General features: G+C 40.5%; 1 protein-coding gene across 7 annotated transcripts in view; it reads left to right on the top strand.

The window, feature by feature from the left end:
* The window catches only part of FAM110B (family with sequence similarity 110 member B), a 172,271-nt gene that overhangs the window by 46,167 nt on the left and 99,638 nt on the right, over nt 1-26,466 (top strand). For 6 of the 7 annotated variants that reach the window (XM_006126146.4, XM_006126149.4, XM_006126147.4 and 3 more), the window contains one exon: nt 10,719-10,874. The gene's annotated coding sequence lies outside the window, so the exon portion shown is untranslated. Of the gene's footprint in view, nt 1-10,718; nt 10,875-17,858; nt 17,985-26,466 lie in introns of all 7 variants that reach the window. The other variant, XM_075920664.1, reaches the window with a different exon arrangement.

Genomic DNA, 26,466 nt, shown 5'->3' with positions numbered 1-26,466 from the left:
TTCATAAATGGTCATATATTAAATGATTATTTTATATACAATATAAGCAGAGCTATTAAGCTTTGCAACAGACTATAAAAGGGGACCTCCAAGGGATAAATGGTCAAGTATAAGTTAAATAATTCATCCTTTATCTCTGTCTTATTAGAGTATCCTGTGTGATGCAGATGTTTATGATGATTTTAGTTTTGCCAGCATTCAGAGTGTTTTCCTTCACTGAATATTGAGTTTCTGCTGGCCTTTTGGTTTTCTTGTTTGATAGAGCTATCACTGAAATTGATGCAGACAAATTCAGCCAGATGCCATCTCTCCTGTAGCAATATGTAAATTGAGTAGAATTTTAAAAAGGCAAAACCAAACCAAACCCAGTTTTGATAACGTATAGCAGAGGACAGAAAGTGAAGCAACCCTGTTGCCTTATGCATGTCATTTTCTTCATTTTCTACGATTTAAGTTCTTCTGTAAGTAAAAAATTACCTAATTTTCTATTGTGGGTGGGTGGGTGGGTGGGGGTGTGTGTGTGAGAGAGAGAAAGTGAACTATATATAATTCTACTTAAGTGTGTATAGGCACATCTATCTATCTATCTGTCTGTCTAATCTAAACTAAAATTGCATATGTAGAAAATGACTGCTAATGAAATCTGAGATTCGTGCCAACAGTAGTGTTAGATTTGCAGTGGAAGTGTATTAAAATAAACATATTCTGTCCTTTTCTGTTAAAATGTAACCTTACAATGGGTCTGCAGTGCTTTTTTTTTGTTTTTTTTTGTTTTTTTTTTTTTTTTGAGTAAGGTCTACAATATTTTGCCCAGTTCTTTTGTAAATAACAGATCACTAACACACAGCAGTCCATGCTTCTTATACAAAATGTATATTTCCTACATACACAATTGGTTAATTTGTAACAGATATAAGTGCAGAGTTAAATTCCTTATAAGTAAAACACATTGTTTGGGGAGCCCAAAAGAGAGAGTGCTGAAAATGTGGGTGGGGAACTTGTAACAATAACAGCTTTGAACCTGGGGTTTGGCATGAATTTTTTCCATAGGAAAATCCTTCCATAGAAAGTTTAAAATGATCAGCCCCTATAGACTAAGAAATCCAGGCATACAAGCAGTTTTCAGTCAGAATACTTGATCTTTTAAAACCTGAGTTACTTATTAAGATAAGCTATATTTCCTTAGTAAATGAATGATGGACAGCTGAATTAATTAGTTCTGGTTATGGCACATAAGCAAATATCTATATATCTCTAATTTATTTGTAAAGTAAAGAGAAAAAGTGGAGTTTATTAAAAGTACATAATCCCCTTAATTTCCCCAAAATTTAATTTCAGGTTCAAGCATTACTTTTTGCACCATGCCTAATTGGGGGGGAGGGGGGACAATATGTTTTTACAATAAGCATGAGCATCACAAATGTATAATAGTAGTAGCGATAATAAATTGTCATTAGAATTTAGAGGGAATTGTTACCATTGAGTGGCAGTCTCTCTTTTTTCCTGCTGTAAAATAGTTACCAATGTATTTGTTTTCAGCAGACTTTGCTTTGTATTGTAGTAGACCCCTCATTTCAGTTGCTTATTTTTCCAGACTCATTCCTATTTTTTATCCAAAGGTGGGTTTTTTTGGCCATTCAGAAGTCATAAAATTCAGAAGTTGAGGTTCTCACAACAACAGTAAACTCTACCACATTATGCTAAAGATAATGTGTTACGTATCAATTCACAACACGGGCCAGGTAAAATACAACATATTGGATTGCTGGGTTTCAATTCATTGTAGGCAACCTCACTTCTGCATTTCCTGACTTTTGTGTGTTTAATTTCTAAATCTTGACATAGGGTTAATATAGGATGTGTGTCTGTTTTGCATTTATTAAATACATTTCTATAGACTGGAAGAGAAATTACTGGAGTTAAGTAAAATAGCCCCTTAAATTATAAACCCCACCTTCCATGTCTTAAAAATGTCACACCCTCTTAAATTTGCTGTGCCTTCTTAATTCAAAACTTGTGTTTTGGTTTTGCTGAATTGAGACTATTGCTTTACGGATTTAGAAGTGCAGTGACTCACCTTTCCTGTCTGTAAAAATTTGGAGTATACATTCAGTAGACTGATTCTCTTTGACATAATGTCCACTGGCGAATAATACCTTATTTCCAGTTATTTGAAAGTCTGTGACCTCCTACAACTTATCTGCTTTGTTAAATTACTTCTCTCCCTCCAAAGATAGCAAGGTATCTTAGTTTTCTTCAGTTGCAGAAGGCATTCAAATTTATCTTAGCATAGATGGTTTGTCACATTTAACTGAATGTAGCTGTAGCCCTCTAGCTATCTAGTTACTGTTAAAAAGTAGGCTAATATTTCTTCCCTTTTCCTCCAGAGACAGTGAGCACTGGTAGTATCTTATCATATTTTTCATCCGCTGCTATTAAGTGAGCAGATCAGCTTATTTCTTTAATAGCTTACAAACCCTGAGCTTTGGTCCAGTAATGTTTGAAAGTTTAGCAAGGTGCTTTGGAATTAATAGGTTAAGGTATTATTTCAGTCATTCATAATTCCTTCAGAATTAGCCTGGGCATGTCTTTTTTTATGGCCGTCTAACTGAGTTGTCTTGACAAATCTCAGCCCTATGATTTCATACTACACAAAAGAGAGAAAAGAGGGAAGAAAATGTTCAATGAGGAAAACACCATGTTTTTATTTGAAAGGAATGTCCTGAGACTTCTCAATGGCAAGAGGGCTATTGGTAATTTCAGTGGTTTATATAGCTAGATCAGGGGTGGCCAACCCGTTACAGACAAAGAGCCAAAATAGTGGTGGATACAGCGCACAGAGCTGAGGAAAAGAAGTTAAGCAACCCTCCCCTAACCTCCCCCCCTTTAAGAGCTGCGTGTGGTCCAAGCAGGCTTCTGTCGGTTGCAGCATCAGATCTTGCTGCCCCAAGCAGCATCTTGACCAGACAAGGAAAAAAGGTCAGAGAAGGGGAATGCAGAACAGCCGCAGGTGCGGGAGCTGACCCCCGGGTGTGGGAGCCACAATTTTTCCTTTGAAGAGCTGCATGTGGCTCGCAAGTCACGAGTTGGCCACCCCTGAGCTAGATGATAATGGCTGTGCAGATAGTACAATGGGCTTCTAGGAGGTCAGGGGGGATCTAAGATCCTTTCTTTAAATGAGAATTAAATGTCCTGAGGTTCCAAGTCATCAGAAGACAGTGTGTCACTTTGATACTTACAAATACATATATTTTAAGATTTAGTCATTATAATTTAATCTGTTTTTCCTGTGCAAGTAGATGACATCAGCAGGACGTAGTATAGAGTAAAGAGTTACGGTCTGTATACAACTTAACCATAGCAGCTTCTGTCAGTTCCAGCAGGAGAAATATAAGGTCCAGACCAGAGTTCTATTTTCAGCAGGCAAGTAAAGAAGGAAGTGATTTGTAAAGCTGGGCAATACTTTAAAATTTTGACTGTTTTATTCACAGTTGTTGTTTTTTTTTTTTTTATTAAGGATTGTGAGTGAAAAATGTTACCATTTTTTGACCAGTTCTACTGAGGTAATGCCTTCTGTAGAGTTTCTTGCTGTGCTATAAGTATTCATCAGACAGAAACTTTGACTGTGGCTGAAGATACAGAGGAAGATGCCTGTACAGTGTACATGAACTTCTTGCAGCTGCACAGCCAATGTTGGACCAGGTTCAGTAGCTACCTTTACAGGCCACAAGCTGCGCCCTTCTGGCAACCATGGGTGGGTGTCAGGGTGCAAGCCCCCTACCGTGCCTCAGTGCCCCCTGACTGTCCTCATCTAGCCCGTCTCAGTCTGTATGGGTTGCTCATCATTGGCATGTTGTCTCAACTGCTCTACTTACTTAGCCTCATGACCCGCCCGCAAACCAGGGCTTTGTCTCCAGCCCCTAGCCAGGGGGTGTCTTGGCTGGCCCTCTTCCAGCCGTTGCTGGCTATCCCCAGCTTGTCTCCCTCCAAGGAGCTCCTGCTTCCTCTGCAGTCAGCTCTCCACTGCCCCCCCCCGCCCCGCAAACTGTGCTTCCCTATTTATAGCTGGCAGCTGGGCTCTCACTCGCCCTAATGGCTTCAGCTGGGCTTTTCCAAGCCAACCGGGCTTTTCTGTGTAGCTGACAGCTGGGCTCTCATTAGCCCAACAGCTTCAGCTGGTCCCTCTATTCCCGCCCTGGCTCAGGGCCTGGTCTTAAAGGGGCCAGTGCAGGGCAGGTGCCCTGTCACAGTGGGCTTGCTAGATGCTTGAACCAGCCAATTTCTGCTATCCTCCTCTAATCAGCCTAAGAGGCTGGAAGGAAGAAAAATGGCTCCAGTTTTAAGATAGATGAGTTTTCCACTTTAAAGTATTATTTTAGTGACATTTTCATTTGAAATGTGCTAATTTTGGATGACAGAATAAGTTTTTGTATTGAATTGTAAAAGTGTGTTTTTGTTAGTCTTCTTACTGTTGATGTTTATCTTCTGTTATCACACTAGACATCAGAACTACAATGCCACAGCACCTCTACAGTAATAGTAAAATACCTACATAACTATAATGGAATATAACTCTAAATAATAACACTTACATAATGCCTCATTCTGCTATTCTTGGCACCCTTTGAAATTTGAAATAACAGAATAGAAAGTAGCAACTCCCCAGAAAAGCTCAAATTTAACTTATATCTCCAGTGCAACCCAGTAAGTGGGACTTTCTTCACCAATGTCTTGCAATATCAATACAGGCAGTCCCCAGGTTACGTACAAGATAGGGACTGTAGGTTTGTTCTTAAGTTGAATCTGTATGTAAGTCGGAACTGGCGTCCAGATTCAGCCGCTGCTGAAACTGACCGCCAGTTCTGACTTACATACAGATTCAACTTAAGAACCCCAAGCGTCCCCAAGTCAGCTGCTGCTGAAACTGATCAGCAGCTGATTCCAGGAAGCCTGGGGCAGAGCAACTCTGCCTGGGGCTTCCTGTAGTCAGCGCTGGTCAGTTTCAGCAGCGGCTGACTTGGGGACGCCTGGGGCAGAGCAGCTGGGGTGCTGCTGGGTTGCTCCAGTAGCACCGCTACTCGCTCCTTGGCGCTACTGGACCAACCCAGCAGCACCCCAGCTGCTCTGCCCCAGGCGTCCTGATTCAGCCACTGCTGAAACTGACCAGCAGCGGCTGAATCAGGACCTGGGGCAGAGCAGCTGGGGTGCTGCCGGGTTGGTCCAGTAGTGCCCAGAGCGGCGCTGCAGGACCAATCGGCAGCGCCCCAGCTGCTCTGCCCCAGGGTCCACAACAAAAGCCTGGTCTGCTGGGGGGGGGAGGGCACACTAGCTGCGCCCCCCCCCCCCCCCCCAGCAGACCAGGGACACAGGGAACAGAGCCGCAGCGGCAGCGGGGTGCCGCGCCTCTGAGGCTTTGCTCTGGCAAAGTCTCAGAGCCGAGGGACCCCGCCACAGCTGCGGCTTCAGTCCCGGTGCCTGTGGTCTGCTGGGGACCGTCCCCAGCAGACCACAGGCACCGGGAGCAGCTTACGAACGGGGCTTTCTCGCCCCGGAGCTCACAGGCAGCAATCCGCCACCTCGACCTCCGGGGCGAGAAAGTCCCGTTCGTAAGTGCCTGTAGTGTCCTCTCTTAACAGTGTCCTCCTTTAAAACCCAGTTTCTTTTGCTGCATTTCTTAGTCAGAAGTGGGAGAATCATAGTAACCAATTATATAAGACAAATGTCTCTTTTTTTCTGTTTGCAAATTTTTTGCGATAATTATTTTCTTCAGCTGTATTCATGATGCACTTCACAAATAATTTTTTAGGTTGCTTGTAGTTCGTGAGATATCAGTTTTTGAAATTCCAGCTATTCTGATGAGGCACACAATGTGTATCCTAACTGGATAATCATAAATAATAGAATCACATTTCTAGAATAAATATTTATTACAAATTCAGAATTCTCCTTCTGAAAATATTCTAAAAACGTGCTTAAAAGTCAATATTTTGGCATATTTTTTTATAAACTTACTTGCTCATATGTTTGCAGAAAAGCACACACATTTAAAAAGTGTGAATAATTATGTATTGATTGTATTGTGGCATAGTATAAGCCAACTCTAATCACATTACCTGAGGTTAGAAATAAGGATTCAGTGGTGGCTTTGGCAGGAGATGGAACATTGGAAGGGAAGGAATGAGCATTCTCTCTCTCCCAGGGGTTTTGCTCGGTGATTCTTTTGCATCAAGTGCATCTGCTGGGCATTTTTCCCCCGGTCAGGTAGACAGTGACCTTGGGGTGTTTTTGCTTTTCTGTGAGTGTGGGTCACTTGCCAGGCTTATTTAGCTATGTCTTACTTAATCATTTCTCTAACTTTTCTGGGGCCTTGAGCATTGGTGCTCATTGGCCCCGTCTAGTCTCTGCCTGTTTCACTTAATAGTCTAGTATCTTTGGGCAGTAGTGCTTTGGTTTAATTTTGGTTGTTGACTTTAATGTGCAGATATTAGGCAGTGCTGGTGACCTGTGATGCACTGGAGGTCAGACTAGATGATCCGGTGGTTCTTTATGGCCTTAAATTCTATGACTATGTGGAGTTAGGTATCTAACGTTAATTGAGAGAGGTAAAAAATTATGGTCCCTAAATGTCACTGTTACTTATTAAGAGGAACAGGACAATTAACTGGGGGTGTTGAGCACAGTGCATATGAGGTTCCCAACACTTTTAGTTCCCCTTGAAATTAACAGGAGTGAAAGTTGCCCAGCACTTGGCAGGATTATGGCATTAGAGCTAATATTTCAGGCTGTTTGTCTGAAAACAGAGAGACAGTGCTACACTGATTGACATGCATAAGGATATCATCATAGCCAGAAGAATTAGAAACATTTTGCATCTTTATTTTAAATGAAAGCAGAAAATACTGGCCATACTAGCATTCTTCGAAATACCTTACAACTTCCATAGTGTGTGTTTCTAGTGCCCCGAGTCCGCCAATAGTAATTCTCTTTTTTGTAATGGTTGCACATGTGCATCACTAACTGATTTTGCATCACATTTTGGCAGTTGAAAGCTTCTGTTGCAGCTGAGTTGCTCTGAATTTGCCTTGTGAGCAAGAGGTAAAGGGTTCTGTGCCCATTAGTAGTCTTCTGAACTAATCAATTTCAGTCTCCCAATTTATAGTCATAGCAGTAATTAATTTCTTCTGTGCTGCATCACATGAGTTCACTAGGAAAGTAACTCCTTGCTTCATACAAAGAACCCTCTGGTTCAAGAGTAGGAGGGAGGATGAACATTTAGAAATACTGATTAATTGCTCCTTTGAATGGGAGAGCTGACTGCTGGAGAAAATTTAGACCAGCTTTTCATAAAGAGCTTTTGACACACACAGTTTCAAACTGAAAAGATGAAAGTGATGGAGTGCACACACAAAGCATCTTTTAAACTAAGAACTTTACTTTTATGCCAAGTGAGTTAATGGGAAACGTAATGGGTAGACAAAGTTACTAACTTTTATATGTGCTGTGTGTGTATGCATCGTAATACGTTGCATGTGTATTGTTTGATTCTTTTGTCCATATGCTTTATGATAGTATTCAATTACCTGACCACATACAACTTCTCAAATACTACACACACACACACTAGAAGTACACTATTAATGTTACAAATTGAAACACTTAAAAGGTAGGGAGTGTCAGAATGAAAGTTGCTCCTTCGTTGGCCTCCTCGATCAGTCCTAAGTATTATTCTCCAAACCACCCTCCCCCACTAGCTCCTTGTCCCACTCTTTTTGTCCAGCAAGTCCCAATTCTGTCCCCACACCTTGTCTACTCATGAGATCTATCACACCACATCCTTTGCTTTAACCTATTGGCTCCCAGTCTCCTTGCCTAGCTGGTCCCAGTTATTTTCCCCCTACTGCCAGTGGTCCTATTGTCTTCCCTTGGTTTCCTCTTCTCCCCAGGTTGGGGACACATAGCGATGATAGTTCATCAAAAGCTTGCAAAAATTTTCAACACCGGCAAAACAATTTGTTTCCCTAATCTTGATCTAAGCCACAGCTGAACTATTTTGGTTGAAATTTTCTACAAAAGTTTAGCTTGGAGCATACATCTGGTATAGAAACTTTAGCCCAAATAGATGAAGTTTGGAAAAGGTGTAAGTAACTGAAAACAGGATCCTATAGCGTGAAGTGTCAGGTATGGTTAATAATAGATAATGCAACCACCTTTGCCTACAATAAGGATTTTTTTAAAGTTATGATCGGCTCACAATTGAAGAAAGGTGACAAACTTAACTTCAGACTAACGTCTCTATTAGGGTCAAATTCTGAATAAGGTCCATTGGGTTAAAGCTTTTGTAACACCAACAGTTTGAAGAAATGTATAAGATTGAAATTTCATTAAAGTATCAATGGGAATTCAGTGCCAACTACAGGCAGTCCCCGAGTTACGCGGAATCCGACTTATGTCGGATCCGCACTTATGAATGGGGCCCTCTCCCTGGTCTCCAGCAGACCAGGGAGAGGAAGCAAAGCAGCAGAACATGCGGGCAGCGGGCAGCCCAGACGTGTCTGGGCTGTCCGCTGCCCGCGTGCTCCGGGGCTTTGCTCTGATTTGCTCCCCTTCCCCCTGGTCTGTCTGCCGCCCGCGTGCTCCGGGGCTTTGCTCTGCTTTGCTCCCCGTCCCCCTGCCAGGAGCCCCGGAGCAAAGCCCTGGCAGGGGGACGCGTCTGGGCTGCCCGCCGCCCGCGTGTTCCGCCGCTTTGCTCCCCGTCTCCCTGGTCTACAGACCAGGGGGACAGGGAGCAAAGCAGAGCAAAGCCGCGGAGCCCGAGGGCAGCAGGACAGCCACGGCGCGTTTGGGCTGTCCCGCTGCCCCCGTGCTCCGCGGCTTTGCTCCGGGTGGCTGTGGTACAGCAGCTGGGGCGCTGCTGGTTGGTCCCGTAGCGCCGCTCTGGGTGCTACGGGACCAACCCGGCAGCATCCCAGCTGCTCTGCCCCAGGCGTCCTGATTCAGCCACTGCTGGTCAGTTTCAGCAGTGGCTGAATCAGGACGCCTGGGGCAGAGCAGCTTGGGTGCTGCTGGGTTGGTCCAGTAGCACCGAGGAGAGGCGGCACTACTGGACCAACCCAGCAAAATCCCAGCTGCTCTGCCCCAGGTGTCCCCAAGTCAGCCGCTGCTGAAACTGACCAGTGGCTGACTACAGGAAGCCCCTACCCCAGGCTTCCTGGAATCAGCCGCTGATCAGTTTCAGCAGCAGCTGACTTGGGGGCGCCTGGGGTTCTTAAGTTGAATCTATATGTAAGTCAGAACTGGCGTCCAGATTCAGCCACTGTTGAAACTGATCAGTTTCAGCAGCGGCTGAATCTGGACACCAGTTCCGACTTACATACAGATTCAACTTAAGAACAAACCTACAGTCCCTGTCTTGTACGTAACCCGGGGACTGCCTGCACTCTTTTTGCCTTTTGTATGTTACCCACTCTGAGTCCATTGTGTCTAATAGTAATAAAGGTCAAACTAGAATGTAAAGAGGAACTGCCTTTATAGAGGTTATTCCATGCAATGACGGTCAAACAAGTCACTTCTTTGTATGTTATGCTTTACAAAGGTGGCTGTTAATGGCCCATGAGCAAGGGTGGTTAGTAATCAGTCTACCTTTGCTATCTACATCAATTCTGATAGAGTAGTTTGATGGATAGTCCCCATTACCTCTCCAAACAGAATTCTTGTTATTTCATAATAATACGGGGTAGCATTTGTGACAATAATAAGGCAGACCTATTTCTCATGAAACTATAGGCAGAGGTGGGCAAAAAGGCCTCCATGGGCTGGATCCGGCCCACAGAGGCCCTGCCACTCCCCTGTCCCCAGGTCAGTTAGGGCCTGGGGGGCCGGGGGAAGCGCACACAGTTTTCTCTACCCTGCCCCCATCCTGCAAGGAGCACGCAGGTCTTAGAAGCACCACATGCTCCTGGTAGGGCGAGAGGAGACTTTGTGTGCTTCCACCTCGCCTCAAATCCTGATTGGCCTGGGGGACAGAAGAGGAAGCATGCAAAGTCTCCTCCTACTGCCAGCGGCATAGGTGCCCAGACAGATCCTGGGGGGGGGGGCGCAAATCATGGTCTGGGGGCGGGGAAGCAAGGAAGTACCCTGGCCCCATCCCTTCTGCTTGAGGCCCTGCCCCTTCTGGTACAGCCCAGGGCCACTTAAAAAATTTCTGAAGTGGCCCCCGTCAAAACATTATTGCCCACCCCTGTTAGGCCATAAGGCATTGTGATTCCTGAAGTGAAACTCTGGCCTCTATGAAGTCAATGGCATAACTCCCATTGACTTCACTGAGACCCAGATTTCACAGCACAGCCCTTTCAGATTCCCAACGCATCCTTAAATGTAATTTCCAAATGAGATATCCTCATATTAGGCATCCTCAAAACTTGAAGGTGTATTTTGTTTGCTAAGGATTAGAACTCTTAACTTACCAGGACTAGTATATTGCAACTAATTTCATTGTTAGCTTAAGTCACCCCTAACCTCTCCTTTCCCTTCATTTTTCAAATCCCCTCTTCCCCCTCCCAAAACTTGTATATCTTTTGTTGTCCAACATCTGTTCTCTTTTTATTTTGTTTGGTAGTTTTGATATTTAAATATATTTATTTTCAATTCATATCTAAAAATGTGGCTTCTTGAGGCCTACTTCCATCAAACCAAATATCCTTTGTTTTTGCTGTTTCTAGGCATTGCAAGGAATCTTCTGGAATTCGAAGGTGAAGAGAGCTGCCTAAAATGTTGATATGAAAAGTCCCTCCTTCCATTTTGAAACTTGAGTCTAATGCAAGAAACTCTGTTTCGTTCAGAGTGGCATAGCCAAAACTCAGAAGTCTTAAATGCAGGTAAGATACTTATTTTTGAGACAAAGATCCATAGGGTTGCAAGATAAGGACTTTTGTTCTGTAGTCAACATATACATGTACTTTATATGTATTTTTCTTATGCTGAGTATTGCTGACAACCAAATATTAATGGTATGATAGCAAAACATGACATACAGACTGTATTTTAATGTGAAGTGGCAAAAATTCCTTCCAAAGTTGATAGACATCCTCTCAATTTAATTTTCTCAAATCTAAATCCACTTATGGAGCAGAGTGTTTGAGATCTCTGTGATGTGTTCTGTTTTTAAAGATGCACCAATCTTTAATTTCAGCATTCATACTGGTTTCTCATGTGGCTGGAAAAATATAGAAATATTACACTATGTCAACTAGCAAAAGGGGAAGAGTGAGGTTTCCAGATAGAGAATTTCTGTTTACCAGTATTATAATTATTTCTTAGTACCAAATTCACTTTTGGTAAAGTGCTTATAAAGGCTGAAGGCTGGAGCATACATAAAAAGTATGAACTGTTGTAACCCATCCACAAGTACCACTGCATATGTCAGTGACACAAACACACACACACACTGGTGTGTGGGTTACACTGTGATCCTAGAACTTATACTCATTTATAGCTGTAATATAGATGGGCCTGAACCTTTCAGAACACTTGACTAAAACACAGGATTTTTTTGTGTAGCATAGACAGGACTCTCGTCATTTTTCTGTTCTGTGCTAAATGAGACCCTTGTGGTGTATGGGAGGAGCATACTTACTGTAGAAGTTGGCTGAAAGGCTCTAGAAACAGCTGACATGGAAGATGACAAAATCTGTGCAGAACCATGAAGATTAAAGGGCTGCAGCTTCAAATTTTTAAAATGACTATTGCATGATAAAATATTTTTTCTAAGAGCACTTTTTAAATAGGAAATCATCAATTGTTTAAAACATTCATTTTACAAAAAATGTAAACATATTTTGGCTCATCCATTGTTTTATTAATTTTATAATTTATGTTACGGTAGTGCCCAGAAGGTCCCAACTTGGACCAGGGCTCAGTGTGTTGGGCCTATGGAAACACATTCAAAGACATGGTGTGTGAAATCCTGGCTCGAGAGAAGTAAGTGGTAAAACTTCCATTGACTTCAGTACAACTAGGATTTCACCCAAGATCACTGCTCAAAAGACCCTGAATGTGTCTTTCAGATATATCTGAGAGCAACACCTCAAACATACTCCTGCCTCATCCTACTTTTCCTTGCTCTCTGCCTGTTGCCCATTTTGATTGTTTCAGCCTTATAGCTGATTGCTGGTAAGCATCAGTTTGGCAAGTTTCAGGGTAGATTGTACACCATGAACAAAACAGCAAAACTGATTCTGATACACAGTACTGTCACATACAGAAAGTGAGCAAACTGAAAAAAATATTTTCCTCTCTAATATTTCAGTTACCGTTACCATAGGAGATTACTGGTATCTGTGGTATAGGGACAAAATTTTGAGATGGAAATGTAATGTGTGGGTTGTGGTATCCATTTTAAATAGTATTTAAAAAGTCAAATTTTTCACCAAGAACAATGAGCAAGTAAAGCTTTTGTAAAAGGTATACAATAATTCCATAGTGTTTAGTAGAGATACTTATAGGAGGTTTTATGACTCATGTACAAAGTTTAAGGTACCATAAGGTATCAATAATTCAGAGAGTGTGGGATTGAAACATGGTCTTGAACACTATTACTATTTCCAGCAAATCAATTTGTTCCCCTTTTTGGTGGGAAAAGGGAGTGGTTTTACTAACCAGAAACACATGGCATGAAACAGTTGCCAATGTTCCAGTGAAAATCAAGGGCACACTTCATAATTATGAAGATTGTGTTTGCCCTAGTTTATTTTCCCTTTACGGATGCAACTGTAACTGTTGCTGTAAATTGCATGAATAATTGATCAAGGCAACTTCACATGTTGCCTCAAGTGATATTATGCTTATTGCTTTTCAAAACCATACTTCATTCTTTGTTGTACCACAGCTTTCCTTCTGTGCTTGTGATTTTTCTGATGTTCCTTTCCCCTCAATGGGAGTGCTGCCTTTTGCTTCAGTTTCCTCCATTATTTAACTGAAAAGTTAAAAAAAAATCAACAACATATTTAAAAAAAATAAAAAAGCATCTATGGTCGTGGGACTAGTGCAGTGTACACATCTGTTTTCATATAAGCATGAATTGCAGGCTTTACAAATATTAAACATGTAGCTGTTGCCACATACTGGCTAAAGTGTTCCGTAACTTGAGAGAGTATTTGAAATGAAAACAAAACTGTATCATTTCTTTACCATACTAATGGAAAACTTTTAATTTACTTTCTAAAGCCAACCAAAAGAATGACACAAAGCTGTTGAAAGAGATTGGTTATGTCTCTTCTCCCATAAAAATCTCAATTCAACTTGAAGGTGCTGTCATGGGAGTTGGCTGAATTCCAGATATGTTCAAAAGTAAACTTCTGTACCACAAACCAAAACTGATGACTATGGTTTCTTTAGTCATCACTTTGTTTCTCAGATATTATGGGGTGGACTTGTATTCATTGCTTTTCACTGTTTCGTTTCTACTAAGTATGTATTGAAATTTCAGTCTAGCAAATTTCAGCTTGCTTGATTTAAAAATAATACATTAATGCAACTTCAGCATTTCACGAATCAGAAGTGCTCAGAACATTTAGCCATGGGGAAGATATTGCCAAAGCAATCTCTCTCTCTTCACCAACGGCAGTTTGATGGAGCTTCACCTTAAAATACATTTGCAGAGGAAAAAAAAGCCTTTGTTTTTCATTTGAAATACAAACCTTCATTTAAAAAAAATTTAAGGGTCACCATGTCCTTTCCATCCTGCAGAGGTAGCCTTAAACATGGGGAATAGACCTTCCCATCTGTTTTTTCTTTCCCCCCTCACACTGAAAAAGGTCTAACATAGAGTGCAATTTTTGCTAAATAGTTGGTTCTTACAATAGAGCCACTTATCCTGCAGAAGTAAAGCTGGCATAGCAGGTTTTTATATTATGCCAAATTTTATGTCTTTGTTTTAAAGACCACATCTTCTTCAGTGGTTTCTTTTAGCATTACAGAACAAACATTTGAGTAATGTCTCTGTCTTTATTTAGATGGTTGCAGCAGGAAAAACCTCTTCTGTATCAGTAGTTCTCAGCTTCTTCTATAATGGGACACCTTCCTCATTTAAGGAGTGTGGGAAGGGCAGGATGTTCCAGGATGAAAACCCCCCTTGCTTGCATAGCACCCATTACAATGGTCCCTGATCCTTCTGCATCCCTGGTGAAAGCCTCCACTCCACCTTTGTTTTGTACACATACACACATCCAGTCCATTGCACCTCCAGCTTTTTATGGACATACAGAAAGATGTGGACAAATAAAAATGTCCAGAGGAGACGAACAAAAATGATAAAAGGTCTGGAAACCTGACCTAAGAGGAAGGTTTAAAAAAATGGATGTGTTTAGTCTTAAAAGAAGACTGAGTGGGGGCCTGATAATGGTCTTCAAATATGTTAAATGTTCTCTATGTGCACTTATGTTAGGACAAGAAGTAATGGACCCAACGTCTGCACGAGTGATTTGTGTTAGATATAAAGAAAAACGTTTCCAGCTATAAGGATGGTTTTACTCTGGAATTATCTTCTAAGAGTGATTGTGGAGTCCCCATCATTGGAAGTTTTTAAGAACAGGTTAGAAAAATGTGTCAGGGATGATGTAGGTATATTTTGTCCTGTGTCAGTACTAGAGGCTGAACTATCAGGGTCCTTTCCAGCCTAGGGGATGTGAAGGCTAGTTGACTATCTAATAAGCAAATGCTAGTCATTCCCTCCCTCCTTGCTGCTTCTATCAGAAAGAGGCATCCAAACTCCCTCCAGCACTCTGGAACCTTCTTATACCCCTCCCTCAGGACAGAATCCTCTCCTGCACTCCAACTCCCTCCTAGATCCTGCACCTCCTCCTTCACCCAAACCCTTTCCCAAAACCCATATGCCCTTCTGCACCCCAGTTCCTTACCCAGAGCTTTCTTCTGTACCCAAACTCCATCCCAGACCCCTCAAACCTCCATTAATATAAAAATGCAGACATTGATCACATACCAAATTCTTGGAGGGACCCTTCTCCCTTTCTCCCTCCCGTCCCCCTGTGGAAACTATTGTACGCCACTAGCATGTGTTCCAAACTTAGAAAGTGCTACTAGCTTTACTTTCTAAGTGACTTCTGCTGCAGGGCTGGGGAAATAGGGCCTTGTGTTCAGCATGGGCAGGACAGTGCTATGCTTCAGCATCAATCTGCCTGGGTTATTGGCTGTGTTGACAGTAAACCCATTTTCTATCTGTTTCCTTTGGCACACAGAAATAATCATGAATATAGTTGCTTTCAAACATAAAACAAGTATGCTAACAGGTTGTTGTTTCAAAAGTAGCCTGAGACATTTGGTGTGAAACTATATGAACTGAAACTCACAAGGCTTAAAACTAATCATTCACTTGTCTTAAAGAAACTGAAGAAAACACTAGACTTGTGGATTTGTGTTTCAAAGAGTAATTTTTTTTAAATTGTTACTAAACAGATTTACTTCCTGAAAATTCAGTCATTGCCCTAGGAGTAGGTAATATAAATTTGGTGATAAACTTTTTTTATATGTATTATTATTATTAGCAGTTTTGGGGAGCCTTCTGTGAGTGAGATGATTATGATTAGCATAGTAAATAGGAGTTATAGCACAATGACTGCCAAGTGAGACATGACCTAATGGGATTTAGTCACCACTAAATTGTAACTGCAAATCTCAGTATAACCTTAATTATTTTCTGGTGTGGGTCTGTGTTGCAGATAAATTGTCCTCCTACTGACAGCATCAATTAGTCAGAATGACCAGTCAGGATTTGTAAGGTTCATACAGTCCCTACAGGTCATGCTCCATTGGTGACTTCCTTACTAATACTTGCAGGTATGCTGGAAGAATTTTAAGTAGCTTACCAAGCATTCAGTAGTGGCGCCAAATGCACAACCTAATCATGTATGAATTGTAATCACAAACTACAACTTTGGATACAAGTATAATTTTTTTCAGTCCAATATATTTTGTTCCTCTTTCATAAGACTTATATAATGTCTCTACTTTTGATTTACGCCATAATTTACATATAGTTCCTTATCACCACTTGACATCTGTTTCAATGATATCTTCAGTCAGACAGGATTTGAGTTGTAGGGTAATAAGGCTTTACAAATGGTCAGTGGTGAATTTGCCATTGGGCCAGTGGTTCGCTGGCACCAAGAAGGGACCCGTTTCTTGGGAATCCCAGGGTACCCCGAGAGCTGTAGTTCCTTGGCCAGCTCCCTGCCTAGAGCAGAGAAGGGATTACTCAGTATTCCCTTGGCTGCTAGCAACGTGGAGGGAGGGGGGAGCAGTGGGAGAAACTGTGAGTGGTGCTGTCAGAGGAGAGCTGGGTGCTAGAAGGGGCTAGTGCTATGAAGGGGGAAATGAATGCACAAGGAATAGGCAGCTTTGGTCCAGATCTCAGCCTTAGGAGCCTTCCTCAGACTGTATTAAGGGTGCTAGTGGCCTTAGTTTGCTGACCCCAAAGAAGGAATTGAGTGGACTGTATGGAAAGCACACATCTGTCTGAAGCCTAGCAAGGGAGATATATGGACCCACAAGAGGTTAATATGGTAAGTAAGGAAGGGAAGGCTCTACTAGAGGAGAGGGCCTCAACAGCTTTAGGCACAATCCCAGGCACACAGGAGGATTTTATTCTATTTCCATAGCCATGAAAGCAGAAATGGGTTTTTTCTTTCCAGATTTAAATAATACTCCGGGACTCTAGCACCTACCTTCCAGATTTGAACAGGAGTGCTCAGGTTTAATTTGGGCTGCCGTTACATCATTTTTCCAAAATCAAATACTGATCCACTGTAATTTGTTGTAGGGAAAAGTAGGATAAAAAGTGAGCAATAAATGTTGGCATTTTCCTAGTGCTGACTAGAACTGGAGTTGACATTTTCAGCCCCCATTACTAAGTTGTGGTGGTAGTGTGGGTTTTTTCTTCGTTCTTTTAAAAAGAAGACAGTAAAATTGCATTGGTGATTTCCCTTCAGACGCGCAGAGTGGAACGCAAAAAAACCAACAAAGACATCCCAGCTTTTCCTTATTACGTGGGACAGTCTTGTAATATGCCTCCAGACATTCTCCAGTCATAGTCCCCTGCTGCCCCTGGGCTCCGTGCTGCGCTGCCGCTTTGAAATGCACAACAGCCCCCATTGGGGACTCTTGTACATTTCAAAGCTGGCACAGCATGTGCAGCCCCCTGCTACTCCCGGGCTGCATGCGGAGTTCCGCATTCTTCCTTTGAAATGTACAACAGGGGGCTCTTGAACATTTCAAAGGAGGAACGCGGAAGTGCCTATCAACTAGTCTAGTAGTCAATGGAAATTCCACTTATTTAATGTCCTTCGATGGGACCAGATGAATGCAGATCCTGGTTGCCAGGTACCAGCCATTTTCAATATGGTTTCAGTACAGAGCAAGGTCTTTCAGTTTCATTGCAGACAGTTTCCAACTGGATCACCTCGTTCATACAGACCTGTTACAAGCTAAGAAAGTTCCTGATATCGACGATTGTCTGAACTCATTCAATCAGAGCACAGGGGTCCTCGGCAGTTTTCTTGGTACACATGTTAGTCCAAGACATATATAGAGCTGCAGTGTGCTCATCGTTTGTTCACATCTCGTTACTTCTTCACCACTCAGCAAGCCAGGGAGGATGTTGGGTTCAGCAGGGCTGTGTTACAATCTCAAAGAGTCTGTGAACTATCCACTTCCACGGGTACCTACCGTGAAATGGACGTGAGCAAGCACTCAAAGAAGAAAAGACAGTTACCTGTTTTGTAACTGGTGTTCTTCAAGACATGTAACTCATCCCCATTCCACGACCCACACTCCTTTCCCTCTGTCAGAGTTTATGGCGAGAAGAAACTGAAAGTGCGGGGAGCGTGCAGTGCCCTTTTTACCATGCTCTGAGGACACACTTCGAGGGATCGGCAGAGCTGCTCACCTCCCGATACTCCTGAAGATCACGCACGGTAGTGTTGCTCATTTCCATTCCACATATCTTGCAAAACACCAGTTATAGAACAAGTAATTTTCTTTTACCTTTGTCACCATAAATTACTAGTGTTTCATAGTGTGATCCTGACTGAATCTATTCTGATTGTAGTTTTCACTGTATCTCTGAATCTGCTTGCCTTGCTTATATTAGTTACACTGCATTTCCATATAATCTGTGAAATTGAAGATTCTCTCTACTAACACTACAAGCATTTCTCTATAGAACCCGAGACAGGCTACAGTTTAAGGAACTGGTGCTTTGGAAGGAGATGCGGAAAGCCTTTCAGAAATAAAGAAATAGAAGTGATGCTCTTAGGAGAGCCAAACTTGGGCAAAATATAAGTGAAGAGAGGAAAATTATAATGAAGAGTATAAAACAAAGTTAAATGCTCTGGTTGAGGATTGTTCAGCAGTTCATTGGTAGCAGTTGAGCTGAAAATCAAGCTGGCAAAAAATACAGTTGATGTAAAATGGCTGTTTCTGATATAAGCTACCATATATGAGTGTGTCTTGCCTTCACCTTGCTTGTAATTTAGTTGTACTCATAGATCAAATATGAATTAGGGATGTTAAATTTTGATTAATCAGCTAATCAAGTAGTCGATGGAATTTCCATCGACTACTCGATGAATCGATAAGGGGGAGCTAGCTATCCTGCTGCACTTTTGCCTTTGAAATGTACAAGAGCCGTCCCTGGCTCAGAGGCATGAAGTGGGGTTGAGCAGGAGTCGGTATTGGGGGGGAGCTGGCTTAAAACTGCTGCGGCTCTCCCTTTGAAATGTACAAGAGCCTCCTGTGGCACTTGTACATTTCAAAGGAAGAGGTGCAGTGGGAAACCCACACAAGTGGGGTCAGTTTTTGATCCCTGTTCATGCTGTTTTCCCCGCTGCGCCTTTGCCTCCCTTGCTCCCCACACAGATGGTGCTGGGGGGAACTGGCTTTTAAGCTAGCTCCTCCCAGCTCTGGGTCCTACTCCCCCCTCTCTTGGTGCCTCTGATACAGAAGCGTCAAGGGTAGGGGGGAAGTGACTAGTATAGTAGTGACTCAACTATTCGATAAGCCTAGGCTTATCAAGTAGTCAACTATTCTAGTAGTCGCTTACATCCCTCATATGAATAGATTACCTTTTTTTATTGTCGTCATCATCCTAGCTTTAACAAGTATTGCTGTCACTGTATCTCTCTTGCATTACCTTTGAAATTTGGAATTTCATTAAAACTTTAAAACTATTTTTTCCTTAGACTACTACTATATCTGTTTCCAGATAATCAGTATGCAGAATTGCTGTTACTCAAGTAAAATAAGAATAATACATTTCATGCTTTACCTGTTACGTATTAATGTAGAACTCCCCTGTTCAAGTACTCACCTGTATAATTAGATAGGGGTGCATTATTATTTTCACTTTCCTGTGAATGATTGACAAGACAGGGCAAATTGACAGGTCCCAATCTGATACCGTTGCCTCTTTGTGCTAAGCACTGTGCACACACAAAACAAAAAGAAAATTTCTGTCCTGTGTGCCGAAAGTAAGATAATGGTACTTGATATTCCAGCATGATATCGCAAATCCTAGATTTCCTTAAAGGATTTACCTTATAAATAGTATTTTTGGATTAATTGTGATGTACTAAGTCTTGGAAATTTAGAAATTTATGGTCATCTAATTTCTTCTAACTTCATAATTTGCAATAGAAATCCTCTTCATATTTTAGGAATTGCCATGTTAGATCTAACCATTGTCTAGCCCAGTATGTGGTCTGCAGCAGTAGCTAGTACTAAATGTTTGAGTGAGGAGAGAGAGCCACACAGTATTCAGTTGAGATAATCTTCCCTTCACAGAAGATTGCATCCTGATCTTTTTAGTTAGAGATTATTGTAATCCTAGTGCCATGTTGTTTAATATCTGTTCTGAAGTTTTTGTTATAATTGATAACAACTCTGGATATGTATATTTGCATACACCCCTATTTGGGTTTGAGTCTTGCAAAGTTCTTGGCATCAGTGACTTTCTGTGGCAATGAGTTCTGCAGTCTCATTACATGTCTGTATTAGGAAGAAAAGTACATTTAATACTTTTAATTTGTCTGGCCCCTTATGTGTTATGATATAGAGAAAGTATAGTTCCTGATGTACCTTTTGTACATCATTCATCATTTTTGTATTGTTATCATTTCCCCTCTATTTGTCTCCTTTGTAAGGTAAGTAATTCCATTCATTTTACTCTTTTGATGTAAAAGATTTTTCCATTCCATTAATCATTCTAGTTATCCTTCTCTGAACCCCCTGCAGTTTATGCTGTATTGTCATTTGTTTTCCCTTCTAAACTAAAATATATTTGTTTAAAAAAGAAAGCATATACCAGCAAAAACAGACTTGCTTAATTTTAAGAGTATTGCTGCTTTTTGAATAATAGGGAACAGCCTTAATTTTCTTAAAATGTCTATTATTTGTGAGGAAGTTATATTGACACATGTAGTTAGATGCTTACTTCTAAATCAGTTTGTTTTGAAAAAACAGAGTAGACAAGTTGTGAAGACCCAATGACTTCTGCTTTTAAAAGAGTCCTTGGTATTGATATTAAAATTTCGTCCCTTGAAGGACTCTGAAATTTATATGTAGAGTCATAAGTCAGTGACTCTATCTTGAAGGAAATATCTACGTATTTTGCCTTTTGGAAATAGTGTGCGTGAGTGGAGACTACTATGCGTGGAGACCATTCCTATATGGTCACAGTCTCAATATGTTTCCTTGGACAGATCACTTAACCTTTCTCCCACAGTCTCACCATTTGTAAAACAGAAAATTTCTATACAATTCTATGAAGTATTTTGAAATCTTGAGCAGAAAAGTGCTTTATAAATTCCAAACTATGCTATTTATGAAAGCAGTGTGACATAACTTACAGTAATTGTTGCCTACAATTTAGGTGTTGTTTACATACTGGTTGTATAAGAAGGCAATGATTATATTTAAATTAAATATGGAGGATTTTTAATTGATGACCTGTGTAAAGACTGAAACTTATTATAATACCATCAGATAATTTAAATCAATAATTTTAAATTTAAATACAATATATGATTATATATAGTATACATGTTTGCTGCCAAGTTTTAAAGGAAGTCAAACCAATGAATGGTGGAAGTCCCTGGCTAAGCACCTGGAATCATGGTTGGTTTGGTGCTTTAAACCAACTTTTGACAGTAGTAGCCTCTTCTGCAAGTGCAGAGAGATTATTTATTCTTCTTTTCAGCCTATTCAACAGTTCAATTCAATGTCTAGTTCAAAGATAAGAAACCAGCTAGGAGATGAAAAAACAGGAAAACTAGCTTTTCTTTTCCAGTCTGTATGTAAAAACTCAGTATGATGAAAGGGTGAGCTCTACTAGTTCTAAAATCTTGAAGGAAATGGTGATTAGAAACAATATCAGTTCACTAACTGCAGATAATACTTCCTTTGTTTAATAATTCAGTTATCTTTCCTTGCAAAACATGTTTTGCAAAGCTTGTTCCTTATGTATCCAATGCTTTTAAGGCACTTTTATTTAGTAAAAAAATATATTTTGTGGATTTTAATTGAATGTAAATTTCCATCCAAATAAGCGGACACAAATCCTAAATAAAATATTAATTCTCTGGTAAATAAGAAATGTATTATGTGCAATTTTCTAATGTATTACAAATGTAGAAATTAGCAATCTGAATAAATGTAAATTAAGCCATATAATTGCTTAAATAAATGTGTGTGAATATAGCATATCCTGTTGATTAGCAAGAAGCACCAAATTAAATATGAAGGCTATATTCAGTTGTGAATAAACATTTTAATTGTTACCAACTAATGAGACATTTTTTGTTTAGAAACTAACTCAAAATTATGAACACAAAACACAATTAAACTTGATGATTTAAATCAAGATTTTTTATTTGCGGATTTAAATAATTAAGTTTCTTGCTTGGTGATTTAAATCACTTTGACTTAGTGATGCACCCTGTTTATGCACTGACTATAATACAACACAAAAGAAAAATAAAACCACCAAATATAGGGTGCATTGTTATTGTATAATAGTTTTGAAAAGAGGATACTGATAGTTGACTTTAATGGATACCAATCAAGAACAAATGTGCACAATAAATTGAGTACAGTTGCTGACATAGGAAAAGGATTGTAAAGACAGAAGTGATTAAAATGAAAGAGGGAAGACTTGCCCTAAAATCCCACTGTGGCGGTTCTAATCTGCATCATTGACAAAAAGATTTCAATTTCTCTTTTGTCTAGTAAATTAAATTTAGGAACACAACTAGACTTCATTGAAGAGTTGGATTCATTAATGCTTTCTAAGCATCTTAAATAAAGCAGAATTTGCTAAATTTGGGCTAATATTTTAAATAGCCAGGTGGGAGACCCTTTTGTTTTCGTAAGTGCTGTCGGAAAATTAAGCAAACTTCCCAGAACCTAGCTAGTTGCTTTATATTCTACACTTACATTTGTAAGTGTGCCAGAACACACTCAAGGAAAAGACATACCCTTTGTGTGTGTGTGTGTGTGTGTGTGTGTGTGTGTGTGTATGCTTTTATTTCCTGTCTAGGACTGGGAAAGAAGAGCAACAGAGGGTTTTTGTTAAATACAGTGAAATCTAATTACAGCTTGATTTAAAGCCACATTTACACAATGGCTGAGGGGTGAGTTCACTTCCACAAAAACAAACTCAATTGGCTCCCTACTGTGCATCAGCGAACAGTTAGATGTGTTGCCTGGAGAGCAGCTGCCTCCCTCTGCTGGCACTGAATTTCTTTACATTTCGTTTCTACACTTATTAATTGAAGCAAAAAAAGTCAACAAAATCTCCAATAACACTCTCTCACTCACTTTGTCTCTCGTGCATGCTTTCTCTCGTGTAAGTGTGAACAGTATGAAATCTCCAGAGTGAAAATTTTCTGAGTGACTATTAGGTGAGTTGTGGAAGCCATATTCTTAAGAGTGCTGCATTTCACAAGAAAAATGCACAGCGATTATATTGTGAGCATGGAAATCTTACTTCATGCCTGTAAGTAAATACATACTTGTGCATTTCTGTGCTTGAATAGCTATTTTCTCCTTTAATTCAAAATCAGATTGATAGATTATAATTAAATGCACAGTTCTCCAAAAGTTGCCAGTTAAGGGCTAAATTTGCTGCTTGTGTAACTCCATTGAAGTGAATGGACTGAAATGCTGCTTTTTTTCCTGATGATTTTTTTTACCTTTATATGTTATTTCTTTACATGTGCTGCTGTCCTCTCTTCTCAGCATCTCAGGAAAGATGTCTCCAGACCAATAATAGCACAAAATTAATCTTTTCCACTACACATTTTAAAACAGTACAGTGGCACAGTGCACTACTCTGGCACTTTTGCATATACAACCTATGCTCATAGGAGAGGTTCTTTTGTCAGCATAGGTAATCCACCTCCCTGCAAGATGGTAGCCCAGTCAAAGGAAGAATTCTTCCATCAACGTAGCTCTTCTCTTCATAGGCACTTGGGTCACCATAACAGTGCTGCTGAGAGGGATTTTTGAGCATACGCCAGGCCTGCATGTTTTGTGCCTTGGCCTTTCTGATTTTGCCCCTACAGTAGCTCCTTGATATTCCCCCACACCTGAAGCATCATTCAACAAGCCAATCTGTACCCCTCTGCAACTCAGATAAGCAGCAATCATTGACGTTCAGCTGAACACCCTTGGTGCAGTCACCAAACCAAATGGGAGGAGAGAAAACTGATAATGGCTGGGACTCATAATAAACCACAGGAAGCGTTTATGTCCTAGGAAGATCGCTATGTGAAAATACATGTCCTTTAAGCCATCGGTGGAATACCAATCTCCTGGATCCAGGGAGGGACTGATGGAGGCTAGGAAGACCATGCAAAACTTAAATTTGTATAGGTATTTATGGAGACTTCAAAGATCCAGAACAGGCCACAGCCTGCCTTTGGAGAAACACTTGGTACTTCCTTAATGATCAATAATAATTCATAGGGACCAGTCTGGCATCAAAATTCTTGAGCTTTGATTGTGTGGCTTCCAGTGAAATATCCTACCACTTGTACATTATTTTGATAGTATGGTATAAGTCTTAAGATATCTGTCGCCAGACACAAATAGAAAAATATGGAAATAATTATAGTACAGAAGTGCAGAGAGCGAGAGAGTAGTAAACATGTACTTATCAAACATACTGATTATCTTAGATCATTAAATTCACAGGCCGCCACCTCTTCTTCCTATTTTATCTTGCCATTAAGCCACAATACTTAGTTTGTGACACCCTCTTTATTTTCATGCTAAGTGACTGATAGCAATAATAGAATTACTACAGTGTAGGTCTTTGTTATTGTTCCAGAGTTGTATTCATGACTCCCATTAGAGAGATTCAGTATAATCTGTGTACATAAAGGAATCACAGTCACAAGGGAGTGAAAAGTATTTGTTCACTTCAGCTTTCATTATGAAAGGTAATATATAACGAAAGTGTCTCAAAATTTAAAGTTTTGTTAGGTGTCTCTTAACAAAGCTTTCTTTTTTTAATTGGAATTCAGAATACAAGGGAATTTTAAGTACAAAGTAATAGATTGCATTCTTGGCAAACATAATGAGTAGGTCTTCAAGTCAATGCTCTCATTCACTGAAAAGTTGCTATTATGCCACTGCAGGTAGGACTTCCAAACGCAGACAGTAATTTAAATTTCACTGTCAGCACAGGCGGTACAAGATGTCTTTCCATAAAGTCCTTAGTCATGCTCACACAAGAACCCTTTAATTTCACTATTAAAACTTTTTTTCTAAGTAGTGTCACAAGATTCTATTATAGGAACAGATGTTACAAAGTGATTAGTTTTATGGGTTTTTTTTAAACCCACAGGCTGCGTCTAGACTGGCATGATTTTCTGCAAATGCTTTTAATGGAAAAGTTTTTCCGTTAAAAGCATTTGTGGAAAAGAGCGTCTAGATTGGCACGGACGCTTTTGCGCAAAAGCATCCGTGCCAATCTAGACTTTGTTTTGCGCAAGAAAGCTCCGATCACCATTTTCACCATCGGGGCTTTTTTACGCAAAACAGTTTTTAGCTGTCTGCACTGGTACTCTTGTGCAAAAGCTTTGCGCAAGAGGGCTTTTTCCCGAGCAGGAGCAGCATAGTATTTGTGCAAGAACACTGACAATCTTACATGAGATCATCAGTGTTCTGGCGGAAATTCAAGCAGCCAGTGTAGACCGCTGGCAAGTTTTTCCGCAAAAGCAGCCACGGGGTTTATCTTTAGGGATTTGGGGGTCAGCAGGATACATGGTAGTGTTCAAGGTATATGCTTGTTACATGTCCTTCATATTTTATATTATCCAGTCAGGCAAAGTGACAATTATGTTCTGCTTCTATTACTCTGGTGAATCATTCAGTTCTCCAGTTATTTAAAATATTGGACATCTCTACTTGCATTTGTTGCTGTGCTGCCTTCTTGTTCCTAGTTCTCTTTGCAACATGCAAACATGTTAATGGAACAAAATCAAAGAGAGTTCTTCCTGGTACCTTTACAGGCCATTCTATTGAGTTTTGTTTCTTCTGGTGACTAATTCCTGGTGAATCGGGGCTTTAACTCCTTCTAGCTTTTAGTGTTCTAGCTCCTTCCATAATGTCTTTCATCAAACACTAATAAACCCCTTCATACAATCATAAGTAGGCTGAATAAATCTGTTCTGAATTGAAGGTCATTTGGCTGTTTCAAAGAACTAGGTCTGAGGACACAGTTAGGTTCAAATACTTGAAATCACCTGCCTTTTTTGATGCTGTCTCAAATCAGTCCCAGAAACATCCTTCTTCCCCTTTGTTTTCACATTAGCTGCCATCCCAGTGTTCTCCTTTTTTCCAGCTACTCACCAGCTAAGATAGTTTGTTGTATTTGCTATTCAGTGGTTTATAAGAGCAGATAATCAGAAACTCTTCAGTTAGGAAACAGACTATCACATATCTAAGAAACGAACATGATAGGAGTGTAAATGTAATGCCAAGGGAAGATTGAATGGGAACATAAAATGGAAACTAATCACTTATGAGCCTGCTCTAGCTTATTGATAAGACAATTCCAAACTGTGATTACCTTTTTTGTCTCATTCAGGATCTACAGCATATTCCAAACTGTAATGCTAATCACAGGTCTAGATGTCTGCCTTTTTAACTCGTTGGTGGGTTGAGCCGCAGACTATGTAAGCATTCAGACAAGAAATCAATAGTGTTTTTCCATCTGGTTGCCTTGAAGACTACGTAAATTAAATCTACTTATCCGTAAAAAGTCTGTGCACACTAGTAGAGTTATACAGTAAAACTCCGATGGTCCGGCATCTGATGGTCCAGCACTTCTGATAGTCCGGCACCATTAGGAACCCGGAAGTGCTTCAGGCAGCCGGACCATTGGAGTTGCTC

The sequence above is a fragment of the Pelodiscus sinensis genome, chromosome 2 (assembly GCF_049634645.1).
Source record: "Pelodiscus sinensis isolate JC-2024 chromosome 2, ASM4963464v1, whole genome shotgun sequence".
NCBI lineage: Eukaryota > Metazoa > Chordata > Testudines > Trionychidae > Pelodiscus > Pelodiscus sinensis.
This window is presented reverse-complemented; position numbering and strand designations above follow the sequence as displayed.